Raw genomic sequence first — 19,827 nt, forward strand, 5'->3', positions numbered from 1 at the left:
GCTATATCCAAAGGCTCTATAATAACTACATTGCCAAGTTAAATTGGGAGGATGCCCCAAGAGAAAAAATGCCTTTAGGACTTCCACAAATGAAGGGGGAAGGTAACATGAGGTCAGATTTAGGAATAATGAGACTATCTACCGACTCATCATATTTATCAACACATGCCTGTTCAACTACCTGCTATCCTACCTATAGTCAATACTCATCTGTTGGGGACTATCAAATCAATTACATGTAATCAAACAAACCAGGCTTAAAAAAAGTTATCTCAGGAAAGGCACTTTTAAAACGTTATTTACGTAACTTATTAAAATTTAAATTTTTAATGAAAAGTAAAAGATTAGCCATTTGTTATGGGGTTCAGAGAAGAACCTTCACGATGTTAATTTTTTGAGATATGATTGGATGTTTTCTCTTCATTGCATACTAAGACGCCCAAGTGGTATTCTTCTGTGCTAACTTCCTTCCATAACAGTTTTACAAGTTTGACATCTTGGCGTCTATGCATGTGTACGATCTACCTTAAGCAATTTATTTGCCCAAACAATATCGTTATAAGAGCTTTCTTTATTAAGTATGTGTTCTTCTTCTATACGGATTTGTAGCGATATGATAATGAGGTTAAAACAATTTTCCTATTATTTTCCTTTCAAATATTCGTAGTTCTTCCTTATCCGTTTTAGTCATTGTCCATGATTAGCATCTATGTATTAAAATAGGTAAAAAGTTTAAATTATGATCTGTATTTCTTTAGTGGCATTATTATTAACCGTGATTATTTATCTAAGATATTTAAAGTGTTCCATATTTACGAAATTGTAGTTGTTAACTTTAATATTTTATCAAGATCTATTAAATTGGTCTCTTCTGTTGATTCGCTTGTATTTCTTCTTAGCTTGACGAATTCTTCTTTTTTCATTCTGTGAACTACTAGTGGGTTTTTTTACGGAATTTTTTCATCACGTTTAGGTAATCATCAACGGTATATAAACGTTGTTGAAATTTTAGGGCATTTTTAAAATCTCCAAAATCACTACCATTGGGTAAAAGCTATGACTAGGAAAGAAATAGCGCAATGTAATTTTTTCAATGGTAGGATGAGTTTCCAAAATCATTTTCAGAATCAAAACTATTTTAATGCTGCGGTTTTGGCCGCCACAAGAGTCTGACCACAAAATTACATGTTTTGCAGAAGTAACATTTTCTTCAATGTGTTTCTTAAGACAAATGCCTACGTCCTGGGCTCCCCGACCAGCTTCACCTTCTATCCAAATATAACAATGACCTTTTTTATCCTTGGCGCTATGGATACCAAGGTTGTAAATACATAATTGACGCTTATAATATACAATATTTATTAGAATTCTCGAAAGGGGAAGAGTTTTTCTTTAAATCAAAACAAAAGGTTTCCACTTCTGGCTGATCGTTGCTTATCTTCATGTCTAGCTTTCTTTCTTCTAAGTGCACATTTTTTCTTTTTTTAACACTTAATTGTTCGTTATCTGCGCAATTTTTAATTTCTAATTCGAAACAATCACATCTACTACAAGTATCTTTTTTCAACTTTTTTCTTTGAAGATTAAATCGTGTTAAAAACATTTTTTTGTAAAACGAAAATTTAACGAGGTCATTGTCTGCTTCTTCAATATACAATTCATACATTTTACTTAATGTTATGTCTTTTGTTAAGTATTCTCTTTCTATGTTAGCTCTTCTGTAATGTGACTATTATAGAAAAATTTAAGCAATAACTGCCACTACTTCTTAACTTAAACGCCTCAACAAGTTGCCAACGTCACCATTGTTAACCACGTTTATGTACATATGTTGCCAAATATTCGATTTACAATCATTAAAACGCTCGCAAGAGGCGCTTGGTCCAAAACTAATACACAAAAATTAGTCGCTTGCTCTAGTTATGCAAAATTCAAAATCCAAAATAAAAAGAAAGGTACTTAATCTTTTTAAATATATCTGGTTATCCGTTACTAACAGGTTAATGGGATTTATTACGTAGATAGTTTATGCCTTTTTGACGTGACAACGTCTTAAATTAGGTTGTGGCTCGGAGTCATTCATGAAAAAGTGTAACGCCCGCTCACGTCTGTTAAAGTGAGTCACCGAACGAGAGAGAGGCCCGCCGGACCGGCGAATGCCTAATAGAAATTAGTTAAGTTTAAGTTTACATGTACAATGTTTTAGTAAACAAAATATATTTCTATAGTTAAAATTTGTGCAATTCTTATTTTCATTCAATTCCTTGTTCCTATTGTGCAATTTAATAATATTCATATCAATAAATATTCTACCGAGAAAAAGACGTTGTCACGTAAAATCTTCGCCCGTAAAACCGACTTTACAGGCAACCGATTTTTTTTTCTATCTTCTTCTTTAAGTTCCATCTTCTATCGAAGGTTGGAAATCATCATGGCTATACGGACTCTGTTGACTGCCGCTCTATAAAGTTCTGCACTACTGCATTCAAACCATTCCCTTAAGTTTTTAAGCCAGAATATTCTTCGTCTTCCCACATTTCGCTTTCCTCGGATTTTGCCTTGCATAATAAGTTGTAATAATGCGTATTTTTGCCCTCTCATCACATGTCCTAAGTACTAAAGTTTTCGTCTTTTGATAGTTAATAATATTTCCGCCCCATTTCCTATCATTCTAGTTACTTCCACGTTTGACATTCTTTGAATCCATGATATTCGTAGGATTCTTCTGTAACACCAAAATTCAAAGGCGGCCAACTTATTCAGATGGACTTGTTTTAGTGTTCACGCTTCCAAGCCATAAAGAAAAGTAGGGAACACGTAATATCGAAGCATTCTCAGGCTCTAACTTTATATCCCGAAAACAAAGAAACTTTTAAAGTTTAAAAAATAATGCACGTGCTATTTCAATACGTGTCCTAATTTCTTTTGTTTGGTCTACATCTGATGTCACATGTATATAGTTTTTCAAAAAATGAACTCCGATTTAAAGATTAAAACCTAAAACAAAATATAAAAACCTATTGAACCTTATTCAGAAAATTTCAGAAAAGAATAACTTTTGTGAAAGATTGTGGGACACAGTCATATTTTAAGATAAAAACTTCAATTCAGAGAGTGGACATTCTTAATAAATGTATAATCTAATATGGAAGCATGTTTATGTTTTACAGACTTAGAAAGCACTGAGCACACAAGTATTTATTTTTTTATGTACTAGGTCGTAAAATAAGTATACTCAAAACAAATAAATATTATCTACCAAGTATTCTACTCCACTTTAATATCAATGCATCAGATATATTATAAAGATTTCGTCGTAGTTGTAAATTAATAGGAGATAAAGCCAGATGTAGAGCATATAGTGAAATCTGAATATCTTAGAATAACTATATCGAGCGGGAACATTATTGATGAGCAAAAGGGAGACCCATCGCTGAGAAAGTGACAAAGCAATTGGCAAAAGCAAAGGGTACTTTGTACTAAAGTACCCATACTCTAAAGCATAAGCAGGTCTTTTCGTACTCTTTTAGTAAGTGATAGATTCGACCGTTACTTGATGGAAATTCATTTTATCTAACAATTAAACAGGTATGCGTTTACACGTCATATTTTGTAACTGAATAAGTTGAGGAGGGGATAACTGTTTGTCTCAAGTCAGAATTATGTCTGTATTTTTTAATTTGCTAATTTCCATAGATTCTAATATTCATGGAATCTACAGATAGCTTAAGGCCTTTATTATAAATACACTTTTTTAGTAATAAAAATATATAAATAGAACCTAGAATACGCCTGTAAAAGTATGTAACCTTTGATCTCTGGGATAAACCAATCTCCTGAACAATGGTGCCGATATATGTAGGTAAAATTTTCTACACTTATTTTAACCTGTTTATTTCCTCATTATCAATATACATGAATTGTAACCGATACCACAAACTCATTTACTTATAGAGACTATATATTGACTATAGTTATGACTATACTATGTCTTAAAATAACAGTAACAGAAAAGTGAAAGATTAGTCATTTTTTATGAAGTTTAAAGTAGAAGCGTTCACGAAAATTGAAGTACTAATAAGATCACCGCAATCGGGACTACCCTGGGTAATGAATAATTAAGTAATCGTTAATTCTTAAATCACCCGTTCAATATGTTTTTTGTCAAATCGGTCCTTTTTAGGACCAACTATTCTAATTATGTGTATAAATATTAAGAGTATATCTAGAGATAAAGACACTTCACTTTACATAAAAACTTATAATGAGAGAAAACAAAACCAGTCAGCTGAGAGAACCTTTCAACGATGTTGAGCTTGGATCCGCTATCCACGTATATAATGAACAATATTACGGCTCCTGACTGAGGATCTGAGCACAAAACTATAAAATTTGAACTAAAAATACAACAATGGCTAATATCCAAAGTCTTTAGACAAGCAAAGCAAAGACAAAGTTGTTGTGAAACTATACATGTTGACGAATCGACAGAGCCAATATTATGGAATGGTCAAGTGAGCTCCGTATATCGGTGGCCACTTGACCACGGAGCTCACTTGAACCTGAATTTTAACATGGGCGGAGTCCACTTTATGCCGTAGATATATATATATATATATATATATATATATATATATATATATATATATATACAAGAAATACTGGATACTATTGACTGTCAATATAATATATTGTTTGTATATATATATATACATATATATATATATATATACAGTGTGGCGCACTGAAAACGAAATAGAGGCATTTCCTGGCAGATAATTACTTTTTTGAAAAAACGCTCGGACCCGTCGATTTTGTTTTCGAGGGGGACACAAAATTGGCATAAAATCACTGTAACATTTGCAGCCCCTTAAGCGGGGGTGGCATCATCTCTAAAATCTTAAATGAAAAGGGGGGTCGAATGATCCATTATTTGAAAGGTCTTTCAACTCCCTTTATAATGATGTAAAATTCATGTATTCAATTCAGTAGTTTTGGAGATTTATTGATTTAAAGTTTAAAGTAGACTTTAATAGGTACATCAAATTAGTTTGTACTTCTTTCAGAAGAAATTTGAGTAAAAGCATTTTTTTGATAAGTAAATGCTTTTATTTACTACGCCCATGGTTTATTAATAATAAAAATAGCAATTGAAGTGTCCTTTGTGACAAAAAAAGTTGTTTCTTGAAGAAAGATAAGTAGAGAATGCCACGTACTTATTTTAAATAGGAAATAGTACATTAATTTGTGATTGATTTGACCAATCTTTGTTGTTAAAATATCATTTATTGCTTTATACATAAATTAACCATGGTATATTCCACGGCAGAAAGGGTTGAAATTATTGAAATATTTTTCGGAAATAATCAGTGCGCTAATAGAACAGCACAAATTTTTAATGAGCGACATGAGAACAATAATGTGCACCGAAAATATGTTCTAGAACTTGTAGCTAAATTTCGGGAAACTGGATCAGTCGCCAATAAAAAACGTAATATTGAAAATCCTATAAGGAACGAAGCAACAAAAGTGGGGGTTTTAGGGCAAGTTATTGTAGATCCTACATTAAGTACCCGCAAATTGCAAACTTCGTGTGGTGTTAGTCGACGTACTATCCAACGGATTCTAAAGGCCCATAATTTTCATCCGTATAAAATTCACCTTGTACAAGAACTTAATGAAGACGATTTTGATAAGCGATTCGAATTTTGTGAAGTTATGAGTGAACGAATTACAAACGATGAACAATTTTTATTTAACATTTGCTTTTCCGACGAATGTTCATTTTTTTTTAAATGGCGAAGTAAATCGTCATAATTGTCGATATTGGTCGGACTCTAATCCCAGAATTTACCATGAGGTACACACACAGCAGCCACAAAAATTAAATGTTTGGGCTGGCATTTTTGGCGATCATTTGGTTGGTCCTTTTTTCTTACCTGGAAATTTGACTGGTGAAATGTATTTGGAATTACTGCAAAATGCCATAGATCCTGCGCTAACAGATATAATTGAAAATCAGAATGATGGTCGATACGTTGAGAATATGTTGATGTTCCAACAGGATGGTGCCCCACCACATTACGCATTAAGAGTTCGGCATTATTTAGATCAGACCTTTCCAGGTCAATGGATTGGTAGAAGAGGTGCCGTTGAATGGCCCCCAAGATCGCCAGATTTATCACCTTTGGATTTCTTTTTATGGGGTTACTTAAAAAGCAAAATCTATGCTACTCAGCCAACATCCTTAGAAGATTTACGACAAAGAATTGTGAATGAGTGCCATCAAATTACTCCTCAAATATTGCAAAATGTCCGGCAACGTTTTCAGCAAAATCTTTATTACAAAATCGACGGGTCCAAGCGTTTTTTTTAAAAAGGAATCATCTGCCAGTAAATGCATCTGTTTCGTTTTCGGTGCGCCACCCTGTATATATATATATATATATATATATATATATATATATATATATATATATATATATATATATATATATATATATATATATATATATATATATATATATATAATATATATATATATATATATATATATATATACATAATTCTTAACTTAAACGTGGCACAGGAAAACAGTTTCAGAACAAAAAATTGTTACACTTTTGTAAAATAACTTTTAATGAAAACAGCAAACCAAATTACAATATTTTTAATCTATCTATCTTTATCTAATTAGCCTTCTTCGGTCCATCTTTGGACATAGGCCTTCCCAATCTATTTCCATTCTTCTCTGTCTGTCGCTACAGTCATCCACCTAGAGCCCACGTGCTTTTTGATATCATCTGCCCATCTCATTTGGGGCTTTCTTCTACTTCGTTTATAATTTTGCAACTTCTTGTCTAACATCCCTCACTTTTGTTTTCTCTCTTATCCATTCGTTTTTCTTTTTATATATTAGTCTTATGTGCAACATTTGTCTTTCCATTGCTCTTTGGGTTTTGTTGATTTTGTCCATATTTGCTTTTGTAAATGTCCACATTTGGGGAACCATAAGTAATAACAGGGAGTACGTATTGATTGTATACTTTGGTCTTAAGTTGCTGACGATATTTTTGTTTTTAAGAATGTAGCTTAGTTTGCCAAATGCGGCCCATGCCAGTCTAACTCGTCTTTTTATCTCTGCTGTTTGGTTTTTTTTGTTAAGTTTTATAGTTTGACCCAGATATATATATATATATATATATATATATATATATATATACATATAATACTGAACTTGTTCTATTTTATCTTGTCTGATTCTCATTGTGATGTCTTCATCTGTATTATTTATGATTTTGGTCTTGCTGTAGTTCATACTAAAGCCTATCTTTCCAGCTTCTACGTCCAGCTCTTTCATCATTTCAAATGATTCTTTTTTTTTTATCGGTTATCAATGCGATGTCATCAGTGTACCTTCGATGGTTTAAGTGTTGTCCACAAATTTTCGTACCTTTTTCTTTCCACTTTAATCTTTTAAAAATATCTTCCAGAGTATGATTGAAAAGTTTCGGTGATATTGTGTCACACTGTCTCACGCCTCTATTTATTTGTATTGATTTTGTTCCTTCATATACTTTTTTTGTTGTTTTGGCTTCCTTATATATATTTGCTATTGGTTCCGTATATCTGTGGTTAATTCTGCTGTTAATCAAAGAACTTTTCACAACCCAATGTTCGACACTGTCGAAAGCCTTTTCGAAATCTATCAACGCTATATATAGAGGAATTTGGTATTCATTTGCTCGTTCTATACATATTTTCATACTTAGTAAATGGTCACTTGTGCTGAACCCCTTTCTAGCACTAGCTTATTCTTTCAACTGGTATCCGTCGAATTTTGTCATCAATCTATTGGTTAAAATTTTTGTTAGGAGTTTATACATTACATTGAGGAGTGTTAGAGGACGGTAGTTTTTTTATATCTGCTTTATCCCCTTTCTTGTGTAGGATATTGGTTACGGATTCCTTCCAGTTGTTTGGGATTTTTTTTTAATATCTTGCTCAGAAGGGAATGTAGAGTATAAATTATCACTTTTTCACCATATTTCAGCATCTCATTTCCATTTTTCCAGGTGATTTTTTGTTTTTCATTTCTTTCAATGCATTCCTTTTTTCAGATTTGCTTATTTCTGGCTGTAGCTCTGAGTTGACATTTTTTATTTTACCCTTAAGTTGGTTTTGAATTTCTTCTGGTGGTTCAATTTTTGTTTTATATACTTCTGAGTAGAAATGATGGATTATATTTATGATTTCATCTTTAATGTATGTACTACTCCGTTTACATCTTTTATTTTGTTTATTTCACACTTACCTAATTTCGGTCTTAAGCATTTCATATTTTTGTTGTTCTGTATTACTTCTTCTATTTTTTTTATTTCTTGTTTTTTTCACTTATCTTCTTTTATCATTCTGCTTATTGTTTTATTAATTTCTACATATTCTATAAATGTCCTTTTGCCTTTTTTGTTCAGCTTCCTTCTTTTATTCATAAGCTTCTTTGTTTATGTTGATATATAGTTGTTTTTTTTTAGATTATTTTTTTCTATTTCTTTTCTTGATGTAATCATCGTTGCTATAAGTATGTTGTCTATTTCGTGTATATCTTTCTCATCGCTGTCTAATTTTTGAGTAAGTTGTTCTTTTAATAGGTCTTTATATATCTCTCTATATTGCCCTAGTTTATTTCTATCTACTAGATCCCAGTTTCTAATTATTTTTCTTTTCATTTCATAGTTACCTTAAATACTAATTTTTGCTCTGACCATCCTGTTATTGCTATCTGTTGTGAATCTGTTAAGAACTGTTACATCTTTAATGATATATCGTTTCGTGGACAGTATGTAGTCGATCTCATTTTTTGTGGATCCATTAGGGCTGATCTCTGTTCATTTTCGTTGGGGTTTCTTTTTGTAAAATGAGTTCATTGCGTATAGATGCTTTTCTTCTAGGTAGTTCATCAAAGTAGCACCTCTATCATTTTTCTGACCATACCCGAAATCTCCTATTTTAGTTTCTTCTTTGTTTAGTTTTCTACCCAGCATTGAAATCTCCAATTACTAGTGTAATACGAGTTTTATGTTATTCCATAGCCTTTAATATATCTTCATAAAATAGTTCGATATCTTTGTCACCATAAGCTGTCGTGGGGGCATATACGTGGATAATTTTAATTGATGTTCTTCTTATTTTAAGTAAGACATAGACGACACGATCTGATATACTTTTGATAATTTGGTCATGCTTACTTATAGCTTTGTTTATTATAAATCCGACTCCAAATTTACTATTCTTTTCATTTCCTTTATAATACAGTAGATTACCGGATTTTAGCTGTATTCGGTTTTTTTCTTTTCGTCGAGTTTTTGAAAGGCCTATGACATCCTATTTTATATTATTTGTTAATTCATCTTCCAGTTCATCTACTTTTTCATCCATAGACATTGATCTAATATTGTATGTCCCTATTGACAGGTTGACAGATGCTTTTGATTTATGTTGTGCTCGTCTTAGTGGGTTTTTGTTTTTATCTTCTTCTTATACCGTCCCCATTAACGGAGGTTGGCGAGCACATTTTTAAAAGCTTCTCTGTCTTTTGCAACGTAGAATAATTCATCTACAGTCATGTTTGTCCAGTCTCGAAAATTTCGCAGCCATGACTTCCTCTTTCTACCTATTCCCTTTTTGCCATCGACTCTACCCTACATGATAACCTGCAGAATACTATATTTATCATTTCTCAGTATGTGTTTAAGTTATGCAGTCTTGCGTACTTTTATTGTTCCCAACAATTTTTTGTCTCGATCCATCCTTCTCAGCACTTTCTCCTTGGTGACCCTGGCAGTCTATGGAATTCTCAACATTCTCCGGTATATCCAAATTTCCAAGGCTTCAAGCTTCTTAACTATTTGCGCTTTTAATGTCCATGTTTCTACCCCGTACAATAGTTGCGACCAGACGTAACATTCAACAAACCTCAGTCTCAGCGCAGTATTCAGATTTTTGTCAGAGAACAATTGCTTGAATTTTAAGAACGCTGCCCTTGCCATTTCTATTAGTACCCTGATATCTTGGTCTGGATCTAATTCTGTGTTGATGTAAGCTCCCAGATATTTATATTTTGTCACTCTCTTTATTTGCTGTCCACTAAGAGTAGGTTGTTCATTATTTATTGGACTCCTTAATATTATCATAATGTATGTTTTTATCTATCAAAAGCGAATTATTGCCTCCCCCAGATACCGTGAGGCAGGCCTTTGAAGTGTGGGATTCAGAAATGATCTTACCCACCTGGGGACCATTTCCTTTTGTTTTTTATTCGCCATGATAAAAGTGGGGGGGGGGATAATGGCAGTTAAAAACCCCACGCTTGCCAGGCGGGTTGGTGAGTTAGTTATCAGCCGCCCATTCTGGGTCAAACGCTGTTTGTAGCCGTCCACTCTGGATCAGACGCTACATTTAATTTTATACTAACCCTAAAATCTGGGGTGCCACTTCTGCCATACACACTGTACCGAAGATGTTTTTCTCCACCGTGGATATCGTTGTGGTCTTCATCCGTAACCCTGAATAAGGGACCCTAAGCAAGTACTAGTTTCCCGGGTCAGGAAACTCCTGGAATCTGCGGAGAGCAGGAACAGATTCACTTTCCCTGATAGGACTGTCCAAGGGGGTTCCTACCCGCTACCCTGAATATTTTTATTAACTCTTGCTTAATCACAGAACTATTCAAATTCTCAATTACTACTGTCTTTTTCGTCAAGCGGTTTTTTCTATATGAAATAAGTCTTACGGAACTGTCGTAACACTGCTTCTTCTTTATACTTATTTGCCTCAAATAACTGGTCTATCGGGGACCAACTGAATCTAATAGGGCGAATTAGTTTCATGGTATGGAGCTAAATAAACTATGTACGGGCTTTCCCAGTATGGTTAAAGTTTTCAAAAAGTCCTTTTTTACGTTTAGGTTTATATAATTATACTGAGTCGCCTCTTTTATAAGTTGTTTCGGTAGCTTTAAAGCTTTATACTTTAAGAGCAAATTTATTGACTTTTTCCAATTTTTCTTTTAAATTTTCGATGTACATCAAGAATGAACATTCTTGTTCGCTGGAAGACCATAATCCAAGAATAAGATTTTGAGGAAGTTCCAATATTTTTCCGGCGATTATCATCGATAAAAAATAACCGCTCGCTTAATGTTAGGAACTTTTATAGGCTAACGAAAATAAAAGAAATAAAATGTCTCAGTCTTTTTGATTATTTCCTTCTTCTTTTTCTGGTGCACTCCATTACTGGAGGTTTGCGATCACTATATCAAAATGTTTTTTATTCTACGCTACATTTATTATTTTTTAAACGTTTACGCCCGTCCAGGTTTTGATTATGTAGCCTAGATACGAGGTCTTTCTTGTCCTAATCGTTGTAGTAAGTTCTAACTCTCTATTTGTGGTATTTAATACTGTTCGATTCGTAATGTGTCGTGTCCATGATATTCTAAGCATTCTGCGATACAGCTACATTTCAAAGGCTTCTAGTCGTGTCCTGATATTTAATCTTAATGTCCGGGCTTCAACTTCATACAGAAGGACTGTAGGAGAGAGGACTGTATAATAGGTAGGAGTTGTTTTCTAGTACATCAGTAATTATTTTTAACATTTCTCATTGTTGTACTAAAATATGCAATACCTTTTTCTTTGTTTTAATATTCGTGTTATAAAACGGCGTCAATACTCTTCCGAAATTTGTCACAATATATGAGAAATTTTCCATCTTCATTTAAATAGGCTAGGATACGTGGTGTTGTAAGTCATCTTACAAATGTATGCTTCAATAGTTGAAAGGAAATATGATGATAATATAGAACTCTTTACTCTTTGATCAATAGAACATTAAAATCTCTGAAAAACAAATAACAATTTTAATTTTATATTTTAATGCAAAAATAGAATAATGTCGGAGAAGACATTTTTTGGAAAAACTGGGCAAGAGTAAAAAAAAGGGTGATAAGTTATATGAATTTTTTGAAGATTCAGAAATGTTAATTACAAACATATGGTTTGCGCTAAGTGAGCTTAAACCGTGTATATGGGAGGCATAATATTATGAACAAGTTACTAGAAAACCAACAAAAAACCAAATATATTAAATTTTTATAAAAAAAAACGCATCACAAGTTTTAAAACTTAACCCAGAATTGACGTAGAAACAGATCATAATCCATTAGTCAAAAAAATGGAAACTTATTTGAAAACTTGCAAAAAAAGCAAGAATACCACCAATAGATACATCTTAATTAAATCAAGAACAAACCAGACAAAAAGGCACTAAAGAGAATAACAATAAATTAACAGAATTAGCTAGCGATGACTAAAACTGTGAATTACTTGGACTAAAATTAAAGACATCATCACTAACATTTGTATTCGTTTGACAGAGCATATCTTTCTCTTGCCATTTCGCCATTACTGAGGATCGTAATTTCTTCCAAAATCCTTCCAAAAACATTTTTCTTCATTGGTCTTAATTATCAGCTTTTCTGGGATCTTCCCAGAATGAGTTTTTCCAGCTGAATTCTTAATTTGATCGGACCATCTAGTTGGTGATCGTCCTCTTGATCTACTCCTTGGACCGGTTCCAGAAACAATCATTCTCTCCAAACTATCGTCACATCTGCGAACCACGTGACCGAAAAATTGCAGAATACGTTGTAGACATATTGTGGATAGATATACTGAAAGATATAAAAGAACGCAGGAACATAAAATACAAACAAAATGAATATAGCAAAAAAATAATAAGACAGGAGATAAAAACTACTAAAGACGAATGGGGAAAATTATGTTATAAATATTTAATATACACACAAGTTTAAAAAATTAGTGGAATAAACAAAAGAATACTTTTGGTGATTTTAGTCAACAAGAAATAATTTTGGATAAAGAAAAATTAAGCCAACTTACCAAAATATATACAAGATATTTTATAAATAACAGACTGCTCGATGTACTTATATAATAAAGGTTGAAATTAGCAACAACAGGAATGCAACTGGCACATATGATAAACCAATTGTATTTTGAATAAACGTTATAAATGACGAAAACATTGGCCTACTTGTCAAGGTATTTATTAATATATATACAATTTATTACTATGCCTAATAACCACAGCCGAGGAATTCTGCTGATTCCCTACCAATTAGCCTTATGGCCCATATGCATAAAACATTTTTATAAATAACACATAGTTCAATTAGAAGTAAATGGGAACAAGATTTAGATGACTCACAGTTTTAGTTCAGAAAAGCATTTGGAACACGCGAAGCTGTAGTCATTGTAAACCTACACCTGCAGAAACGCAGAGGTGAAAGAAACGATGTATATCCTTGTTAATCGGTTATGAAAAATCTTTTGATTTTGTCCAGGATCATTAGCTGATACCAAATACCTTACAAAATAAAAGTTTGTGACAAAGATATCCGAATTATTAAAAATTTATGTTGGAGGCAAAAGAAACGAGTATGACTAGGACACCCAATTTTTTTTGTCGTTACATTTTTTTAGCATATATTAGATGATATATCAACATAAACAACTGTTTGGTAATCGACAATAAAATTTTATTTTTCAATAAAATTTGCAAAATTCTGTTCTTAAACTTTTTAACAAACATCCACCTGTCGCATGTACATCAACGTAAATGTTTTATATCCTTAAAACGCTCCGTCGAGTTTGCTTATTTCTTAACCAAATATATTTCCATATATTTACACCTATCTTTACACTTACACTCCATTTTTATCTCTAACCGTAAGCATTCAGACAAAGGATTTCCTTGAACCCATGTCTGGAATATTGTGTCCCAACCTCTGCATTTAGATTCTTTTATCCTGCATGCCCTTATAAGTTTGTTTGTTCGTTGAGTTTATAAAAGGATGAAGGTCCAGCAGGCTCGTCTCGAATTTAAATGTATAAATGCCATATTTCGCGCTTGAGTACATTCGCAAATATAATAAATGTTTATAGAATATAAATTAAACTTTACGCTTAAGTACAATTTTTATTTTCAACTTGTGATTAATACTATAAAATAAACCTTATATATATATATATATATATATATATATATATATATATATATATATATATATATCTGATGGTAAAATTTGCATTGACCGGCTTTTGAGATTATGAACATAGTTTTAGATTCCGAAACAATGTTATATCATATATAAATAATGTTATATCTGAGTTGATAAAACACAGAAACAAAAAATTATCAATTGTTATTCGGTAAAAGACAATGGTCCAATTTTTGTATTAGTCCAGTCGTCAGAGAGTTGACCTCTAAAAATTATACGAACAAGCTGAATTTTGCAGAGAATATTTAAAAAGTTTATCACTTTAACCCCCGGGCTGTCTCCTAAAACCCCTCTAGCAGGAGGGTTGAAACGCAAAAAATCGATTTACAAAGAATCGTTCACCGTAGAAAAAATATTTCAAATAAAAAATATAGCTAAGATTATTTTAAACAAAAATGCTAATCAGCATTTTTTGTGTACAATGAACCGTTCTCTTAGAAACAACGCTTGAAGTGACCGTCGATTGTGCATGTCAGTTACACGCGCGAAATCAATGTTCAATAACATTGTATCAGCTTAACGTTAAAAATTTGATATCTTTTATGATATCAGGATGCGTTTTAAAGGCAAAGATTGCAGCTTTTGTATGCAGTTTTTGTATTTTGCCGAGAATAAACTCAGCTGTTATAAAGGTGTTAAATAAATTAACATTTCGCAATTTTTGCAATTTTCAACGATTCTCGTGAGATCAATAAATTTGATCACTTTCATTGACCAGTTGTAGTAAAATTTTTATTTTTAGAGATCAGTCCTTAAAACCTATGACATGAAATTCTAGTTTTGAGTTAGGATGAGGCATTTGAAATATGATAAAAAATGCAAAATTTAATGTTTTACATTACAAACGATTACACGTCACGATGCATTTAAAAAGGCGGTTTTAGGTATAGTTTATTTCAGAAGTTTTGTTCTTTTAAACAACGTACGAGTGTAATTGAAAAAAAAAATATTTCAATTGCCTTACATTTAATATACCTTTGCCTCATATTTAAAACAATAGGTTTTAAAGGATAGGTTCTAGTAAGCAAAACTTCATAGTGAATAGTAAATAAAAGAGATATATTGTATAAAATCTGAGTTTATTTGCGGCAAAATACAAAACATGCATCATCATCCAGCCTCAAGAGTCCACTGCTGAACATAGGCCTCTTCCTCATGTTTCCAACCCCGTCTATCTTGCGCCGCTCTTATCCAGTTTTTATTGAGTCTTCTTAAATCGTCAGTCCACCTTGTAGGTGGTCGACCGACTCTTCTCTTGTCTTCCCTTGGCCTCCATTCCAATAACCTCTTTGTCCATCGCTCATCTGTCATTCTGGCTATGTGTCCTGCCCATCTCCATTTTAGTCTGGCTATCTTCTCGATGATGTCAGTCACTCCGGTTCTTCTCCTGATGTCTTCGTTGGTTATTCTGTCTCGCAGAGTTATTCCTAACATGGACCGCTCCATTCTTCTCTGCGTGACTCTCAGTTTGGTAGCTGCTGCTTTTGTTAAGGTAAGTGTTTCTGCTCCGTACGTCAAGACTGGGAGGACGCACTGATCAAATACCTTTCTCTTTAGGCATGTGGGCAGCTCACTTTTAAAAGTTTCTCTCAGTTTTCCAAATGCTGCCCACCCAAGGCCGATTCTTCTTTTCAGTTCATGAGTCTGGTTATCCCTGCCAATCATAATTTCATGTCCCAGGTATTTATATCTATCTACGAGTTCTATTTCTTTTCCACCAATACTGATGTTCTGGTTGGGTACCAAATTGGTCATGATTTTTGTTTTCGAGATATTTATATTTAAACCTACACTTTCTGTAGCCACAACGAGTTCCTGTACCATCTCTCTTGCCATACCTAGATCTTCAGCTATTATAAGTATATCATCGGCGAAACGTAAGTTGTTTAGATATTCTCCATCTATTTTTATTCCCTTTGTCATCCAATCCAAATTCAAAAGCATGTTCTAGCACCGTATTAAAAAGTTTAGGTGACATTGGGTCTCCTTGTCTAACCCCCCGTTCTATTTTTATGCGATTACTGTTAGTATGTAATCTGACAGTGGTTGTTGCCTGCAGGTATATTTTGTATAATAATTTAGTATATCTATAATCTAGTCTGCATTCTTTAAGCGCCTGTAATATTTTGCTTAGCTCAACTGTGTCAAAGGCTTTGTGAAAATCGATAAATATTAGAACTAGAGGTTTATTGTATTCCACTGCTTTTTTCGTATCCAAAACATGCATACGAAAGTATAACTCTTTGTCTTTAAACCGCATATTGATTTTTGTCGATAGGTCACTTGAATCAAAAGACATCGAATTTTTACCGTCGAGCTGATAAAAGTTTTATTGAATACTGATCTCGCTCGCGTAAAACATGTAAAATCGACGGTCTGTTCAAACGTTGTTTCTAAGAGAACGGTTTATTCTACACAAAAAAATGCTAATACACAATTTTATTTAAAATTATCTCAGCTACATTTTTTATTTGAAACATTTTTGTCTACGGTGTACAGATTCTTAACAAATCGATTTTTTTGCATTTTTGTCCTTCTGTTTGGGTATTTTAGGGGAAAACCAAAGGGCAAAAGTGGGAAACTTTTTTGCATCTTTTTTGAGGTCCCAAAATTATAATTTTCGGCAAAATTCAGGTTGTTCGTATAATTTTTAGAGGTTCAGTGGCATTTTCGTCTCTGACGACTGGAGTAATACCTAGAATAGTGGCCGAAAACATACCTGAGGTCAAAGTAAGTTCTTTTAATGGGATTCTAATTACTCATGATATATTAAATTTAAATTTAAGAGATATTAAAAAAGGTTAAAGGCAAAGGCTTAAATAGGATTGCGATTAAATTCATTAATGTCAAATCAGCAAACGAATTTTTAAATAATAAAATTCTATTAGACCAGGGATATAAGATTTATATTCGTTACAATTTTGTAACCTGCAAAGGTATAGTTCGACAAATAGATTTAGAAATTGATAACAAGGAATTATTAGAATGTTGTAGAACGGGTACTGATATTAATATATTAAATGTTAAAAGACTTAATAGAAAGTGTACATGTACAAAAATGACACAGTTACTTTGAACTTACATTCCGAAGTATGTGAAGTCAAATGCTTCTTCTGCAAGCGACTTCATAAAGTTACAGACAAGAATTGCCGAGAATTCCTTGAAAAAAAAAATATCAAAGACTTAATGGCCCTTCAAAACATGACATTCATGATGCAAATGAAGCCATTACAAAAACATACGTAGAAAAAGATAAGTTTGTTATGTATGCAACTGACTTCCCAGCACTTAGAAACAGGAAGTCTAATATCAACCCTAACAATAATGCTAGCTGTAACAACTCTGTCATGCCCTCTCAAAAAAGAACCTACAATCTTAAATCCTCCACTACAAAGAGTTCATTTCAACAGGTTCTATCTAATTTAAACAACAAAAGAAGAGTCATTCAAAAAGGATACGACAAAGAAAACCTTTTTTTCCCAATTCACGACCTGAAAAATCATCATATCCCCCTCTCAACAACAATTTTTAACATCCTATTACGCAAACAACACACTAGAAAAAATTTTAAATTCTCAACAAAACTTTGCCTGGTATTCCAGTGTATTGCTAAAAATCTGACTCAGATCCTTCCAAATATCATCACACTGTTAGGAATTTACAACTATTGTTTGAATGCGGACCCTATCCCTGTGGAATGGAAAAAAATTTAACGTAATTTACATCCTAAAGCGTTAACAAAATCCTATCTTGACTAAGAGTTTCAGACCAATAATCCTATCATCCTGTGTACTTAAAACTCTCTTAATCATAATAAAAAATCGTCTGTATTTAAAAATAACTTGGCTCTTTTACACTCTACGATTTTAGAATCCTTTGAATCTTTCCAAACAGTATTAGCCATTTTTCTAGATATTAAATTAGCCTATGACAATATTGAAATATACAACCTTTATAATAAACTCTGGCTTGAAACAACATTATCTGATTGGGCATCACCTTTCATAAAATCTTGAAATTGGACCCTCACATTGACAAAATTGTACTTAAAGCAAAGGAAAATATCAACATATTGAGATCATTATGTAGAGTTCGGTATAGTGCAGATCCCAAAAACCTAATTATAATGTTTAATGCTTTAATTGAAGAAGGAATAAACATCCACGGAGAATACGAGAACAATTTAAGATACGCAGACGACACCGTCATTATTGCGGACAGTGCTGAGGGTTTACAATGACTTTTGAATGTCATAACCAGAGAGGGAGATAGCTTGGGAGTAAATATAAACATAAATAAAACAAAAGTAATGGCTGTTACATGTGCACCAAATGTCGACATTAATATTTGTATCTATAACAAATATATAGAACCAGTAGAAAGATTCCAGCATATTCTATACGTGCTCGTATAGAATATGCTAGGTCCGCATTTTAACGAATAAAAAAATTTCTATTAAACTCTACGTTATCGTTGGATATCCAATACCAATTTGTAAAAACGTTTATTTCCATATTGCTATACGGAGTGGAATTATGGACTCTCGGAATTACAAGTATTAGGCGTATGAAAGCTTTTAAGATGTGGGTTTGTCGAAGGATGCTGAAGATCTCTTGGACAGAGCACGTGACCAACAACGAGGTGCTAAGAAGAATGGATACTGAGAGAGAACTCCTAAATATTGTTAAAAACAGAAAAACAAGTTATCTAGGACATATTTACAGAGGAGAAAAATACAACTTCCTACGACTTATAATGGAAGGGAAAGTGAAAGGAAGAAGAGGTCCAGAAAGAAGAAAATGCTCCTGGTTGAAGAATGTAAGAGACTGGACAGGCATGGACACACATTCGATACTAAGAACAGCTCAAGATAGAGAGCAATTTGCTGTAGTTATAGCCAACCCTTAGTAATGGAGAACTCACCTTAAGAAGAATGCTTTAATTATGTCTCAAATAGATTACGGCTCCTTTCTATTCAGCCCAATTACGCAGAAATATAGCAATAGCCTAAGTAATATTATAATTATTTTTTGAAGGACTCACAAGCTGCCTGGGGTGCATGAAATCCACTCCACGCATGGCAATCTTAGCTAAATCTGCTCAGATTGACATGAAACATGAAGACCTGAAGAAGTCTAATACTTGCCTCTAAATTTCTATCTAAAATTTTCAAACCTAATAATCATCCAGTAATAGTAAGGCTTCTTAATATACGTAGAAAAATCATCAAAATCAAATAAACCAATTTTCCATAAGGCAAACCTCGTACCTCTCCTTGTTATGGCGTTTGAACAGTTTTTCCATAATCAAAATAAAATACAAAACCACCAAAATTTTCTTTGTTATGACCTAGATTTTAACTCACTTATCAATCCAATGCAGACTTAAAACTGTAATATTAAGAAAAATAAATCATCCATCTAACAAAAATTCTCAATATTCACCCAAAAAAACAATAGGGATTATTCCCTTGCATAAACTGATGCTCCAAAAGTAAAAGTAACAAACTTAAACATTCCGTTAGGTATGTAACTAGAATCACAAAATATTCTAAACATCATAAAGGAAAAAATTATTGCTAAATTTTAATTTAAGTGGGGGGCCATAATGCAGAAGAAAAACTACCAGTATAAGGGAATGCAAACCTCTTTTTCCTTTAAGGCATGGTTCTTAACCCTAACAAT

This window comes from Diabrotica undecimpunctata, chromosome 6 (genome assembly GCF_040954645.1).
Source record: "Diabrotica undecimpunctata isolate CICGRU chromosome 6, icDiaUnde3, whole genome shotgun sequence".
In the NCBI taxonomy this organism is placed as follows: Eukaryota; Metazoa; Arthropoda; class Insecta; order Coleoptera; family Chrysomelidae; genus Diabrotica; species Diabrotica undecimpunctata.